This window comes from Montipora foliosa, chromosome 6, assembly GCF_036669935.1.
Source record: "Montipora foliosa isolate CH-2021 chromosome 6, ASM3666993v2, whole genome shotgun sequence".
Lineage (NCBI taxonomy): Eukaryota > Metazoa > Cnidaria > Anthozoa > Scleractinia > Acroporidae > Montipora > Montipora foliosa.
Window position 1 is genome coordinate 17,173,275 of NC_090874.1, and position 5,000 is coordinate 17,178,274.

Here is a 5,000-nt window from a genome sequence, read left to right on the forward strand (position 1 = left end):
ACAACGGTCTCATTCTCAACGCCATGAGCTGCGAGTCCCTAGTATGCCCAAGGCCCAACGTAACCAAAAGAATGAGGAAGATATTAGTTTCTCGGTAAATGGGACAGTTATAAAGCCAAACATAAGTTGCAAGCTACTTGGTATTCGCATAGATGAAAATATGAACTTTAGTAAACATGTTACATCATTGTGTAAGAAAACAAGCAAACAAATAGCGATCATAAGCAGGTTTAAGAAGCTGTTGAGTACTAAAACAAAACTTTTGTTGTACAAAGCGTATATTCTACCTCAATCGCCTATTGCTCTACCGTATGGATGTATTGTGGCAAAACAGCAACTGGCAAACTCGAAAAGCTAAACGAGCGTGCTATGCGATATATTTTTAAGGACAACATCACTGAGTACCTATAGTAAAGGCAAATATGCTTTAAGCCTGCATTGAAATAAAAGGTTTCAGGACATGTACATACTCATATACAAAGTAATCTATGCAACTACATCAACACCTTTTAGTGGTCTTCTGTCATTAAGAAGTAACAAATGTAATCTGCGTGGTAAAATGAAGCTTATTCTACCAAGAGCAAACACGTCCAAGTATGGACTCCATACTTTCAGGTATTACGGTCTGAAGATACGGAACTCCTTGCAGGATGATTTAAGAACTGCTCCCACCATTAAAAATTTTGTATCTCAAATTAGAAAAATAACATTCGTTACTTGTAATTGCTATTTATGTTGTACATAGATTGTTATTCAATCTTCTCGTTTTCATACTATTTAGTTTTATTATTTAGTCGTATATCATTTAATTAATTTTACTTCCTCTCAATTTCCTAATTAATGTGTAAATTCTCCGCTTATTCTTTAGCCGATTTTTGACTCGAATACTTGTAGTTCTCAACTAATTTTCATTAATTATTTGTTAACTCGAAACATTAGCTGTATACGCTAGCTATAGGAGCCTAACAAGCTCCAATTGATTCGAGTATAAATAAAGTTATGATGATAGTTACACAGCTGCAAACTGTAATGACCAAAGTGAAAATCGACCCGATTTATTGTTTCGTGCGTTTCCATCGGACTCACAACAACTGAAGAAGTGGGAAATTCGTATGAAAAGAGGAGATGGCGTCTTTGCCACGGAAGGAAACAGGTTCTGTTTTTCTGAACACTTCTCGCCGATGGATTTTAAAGGGACTCTGACTGGTCATAGACGAGACTTGAAGCGTACCATCGGTCTTTCCTTGGACAAAAGTGGATAAAGGATCGCTCTGTAGCGCGGAAATTTGAGAAATCTGATGGGATAACAAGAGCCGAGAGTGCTCATGAATATAACGACCAGGAAGAAATTACAGACGATTTCCAAAAAGATTCTGTTGTATTCGGTCACTACTGAACACTTTACAAGTGGATGGAAGAAATAAAGATGGAAAATGGAAAGTTGCCTCAAGAATTTAAAGCAAAGGAGAGGATTTCCAAGTTTGGTCTGGAAAGAATTTCAGGTAGTAACAGTCCAGTCAAAATGTGCCGGCAGCCGGCTATTTGGCCGCCTACAACACAATATCTGCTGCTTACTTCGAATTCACAGTTGTCAGACTTGTATTCAGGATGAGGTTGTTTCGAGATTTTGTTCATCACTGTAAACTATAAAGTACAAATTATACTAATAAAGTATCATCATTTCTCTTACTATGTTGTCCCTTTAATCACTACGTGTCGACTGCATACTGCAAGCTTTCATCGTTTCCCAGGCTATAAGGTCTCTTAAATACTTCCAGTTCAAATTGTGACTAAAATATACACCACGTAAATCCGAGCCGCACGAGCCGCACACAATCGTTTCTATAGGAACGCCTTGAACCTTGCGTGCTAATGGCGTGGGAAAGCGAGCCGAACAGATGGTTAGCGGTCACGGGTGTTGCAGGTACAAACAAGATGGTGTATAAACGATCTCGTCAGGTTGACGCTGGGATTCCGCAAATTTCTAAGTTTTTTTCAAACGGTATCAGTTGTTTAGCCCCGGAAACCCATAGCTTTACATTGAGATAATGTATTGCTAAAATGATTTGAAGATCTGAAGCCTTCAGTTTAAATGACTCTATCACATATTATGAGTCAACTTTTAGCAACTGAGTTTCTCACTTTCACAGTTGAGAAGTACTTGCTTGTACAAAAGTTATCCTTTGTTATAATAATGCTTCTGGCGGAATGCAATTTTAATTCGAAAATCGAAAGTCTTGTGTGACTCTTCATTACTGTTATCTTAATGCTATCTAATCGGGGCTCAGTTTACCCTAAAATGCACCAGATGCAACCATTTGAAGCCAATAGTTTTAAAATTTCCCGGGGAAGCATGCCTCCGGACCCGCCTAGCATGCAAGTGGCTCCGGCCCTTGCAGCAGAGTCCGAAGGCTTCTCCTACCTATTACTATAGCCAGCTTGCAGTAATGAAGATATAAAATTTTATACCGGATTTGCAGACTATGTAACTTTATCAGAATTCTGGAAATATGTAGAGCCTAATGCCCCAAAATTAACTTATTTCAGTTTTGTACGTGATACTACTGATTCTCTTAATTTTGAAGATAAATTTCCTTTCATGACAGGGAAAGAAATAGGTTTCCTGGACACAAAATGTTGGTTGCGCCAGGAGTTTGTAACCGATTGATGAGTTTTGGCTTTTTTTTTTTGACCCGTTCAAGACTTGGTTTATTTGAGCGTGATCTCGCGTTTAGGTTCAGTATTTCAGAGCAAGTTGTTTCAGATATAACTATAACATGGGCTAATTACCTATATTTGATGCTAGAAAGCTTACTTACATGGTCTTCAAAAGAGCAGATTAAGGGCAAGTTTGAAAACATAAGATGCAAAATAGACCTGCACAGAAATATAAAATGCCAGACTCAAGATCTTGAGAAACAAAGTGAACTTTATTCTGAACACAAGTCCCACAACACCTTCAAAGGTCTTGTAGGAATTTCCCCAAATGTTTGGATTACATTTGTGAGTAGTTTGTATGGAGGAAGTATATCTGACAAGGAGATAGGTGTCACTTAGAATGCAACATATGTTCTCAGCCTCTCCTAGTTTTTGATAAAGCACTTGTTTCCAAAAATATGTGGGCCCTACTAGAACTGTGACAGAAGAAGATGGAGAATGTATAGCAAGCCGTTTGCAGCTAAATTTAATCTTAGATAAATATGTTCAATCCTTTAAATAAAGGTTAAATTTAAAGCAATAAAAAGCATTCAATGCAATCAATGCTACCAATGTTGATTCAATTCAAACTGTTTCTTACGATTCAATCCAGTCCATAAATTTTATTTGCAATTCAATGCCGCAAGTATGTTGATTCAATCCAATCTTTTAATTTTATATTTAATGAAAACTGGTACCGCATATATTGATTCAATCCAATAACAAGAATATTCATTTAATCCAATCCTTGCGTTATTATATGCAACCTGAAAATATATGTTCAATCTTCCTGGGACGAGCGCGGCCACATAGAACCAGAGTAACCTGTGCAAGTTATAGAACAAACGATGGCGGCAGAGAGGGAAGAGGAATTTGACATAGAATTTAATTGTCCTAAGTTTCTACGAGAAGAATGTGGGTAGAACAGATAGATTTAGCTTTGCGTTTACGGCAGACGGCAAACGTGAAACTGAAATTTGCGTTTTGCCAAAAATCAAAGAAGCTGGTCTGATTTTAGTTCATTTTTTTTTGCCTTTATCTACAAATGCCGCGCAACTTCTAAAACGAGAGAGGAAAGTTAGAATAAGATAATTTTCAAGCTTTTATGACAAGCAACAGCCTGCCGTTTGACGTTTCCCGTTTCCCGTTTCACGGAAACGCGATGCTAAATTTTTCTAATATTTGAGAACTTTGACACAGAAGCTGCAAAAGCGCAGGGCCGAAGTTCTTGGTTTTCGTTTTCTCGACTATCTGAGAGCCTGGAACAGGCTATAAGCAGGTGCAGTTGTGCAGAACGGATGCCAAAGATTTGCTCCGTACGTTTTGGTTACTCTATTTAAGTACTTTTGTTTAAGATTAACTACTAACACAAGTCTGTCTTAAAAACAAATTTTGCCTTTGCCAACGTCATGCCTGAAACCCGAAATTCGAAGACATCTGTCGGCGCTGGAGCTGAAATGAATCCGCACGGAGAATTTGTGACGACCGCCATGTTGAGAGAGATGCTTCAAGTTCAGGAAAGAATGTTTAAATCCCTTTTACAGTCTCTCCTAGAAAATGTTAATTCTCGATTAGATGCAGTGATTGGAACTGTGGCTGAACTAAAGGCAGGTTTAAACATTTGTCAAGTAGATGCAAAAGATCTTAAGGAGAGTCTTGAATTCTCCCAAAGAGATATTGACGATCTGAAGCCATATGCAACCAAACTTGCGAACGTCGAGGCCGATATCGAAGACATTTATGACTCCATCGATTACTACATGGACAAACTAGAGTATTTAGAGAATCAAAGTCGAAGGAATAACATCCGAATTGATGGGATATTGGAGGCGGAGAACGAATCGTGGGACGTTACAGAGGAAAAAGTAAAAGAAGTCCTCAAAGATAAACTTAGTTTGGAATTCGAGCAGAGCATTGAACGTGCCCATCGTGTTGGTAAGATTGTTACTGGTACTAGGAGACGTCCTCGTACAATTGTTTGCCGGCTTCGAGACTGGAAGCAGAAGGAATTGATCATCAGAAGTTCGAGGAGAATTAAACCCGCTGGGATCTACATCAAGGAAGATCTTGCTCAGGAAACCCTTGAGAAGAGAGATGAACAGCGACCACAATGGGAGGAAGCCAAAAGAAAAGGGAAAATTGCGTACTTTGTCTTGGACAAATTAATTGTGAAAGATAAACCGTCTTACTTCAGATAAGTTTATTTACTGTTATTATTATTATATATATTTTTTTTTCTTTGTTAATTTACACACGTAGCATGTTTGAAACTACATTTACGGATATACTCCCTTTTAATCACC

The 5,000-nt window shown here is 38.0% G+C and overlaps 1 protein-coding gene and 1 pseudogene across 1 annotated transcript in view; one reads left to right on the top strand and one right to left on the bottom strand.

Moving 5' to 3' along the window:
• The window catches only part of LOC138008766 (uncharacterized), a 76,649-nt gene that overhangs the window by 14,626 nt on the left and 57,023 nt on the right, over positions 1 to 5,000 (bottom strand). The window lies entirely within an intron of this gene.
• The window catches only part of LOC138008475 (uncharacterized), a 2,750-nt pseudogene continuing 2,707 nt past the window's right edge, over positions 4,958 to 5,000 (top strand).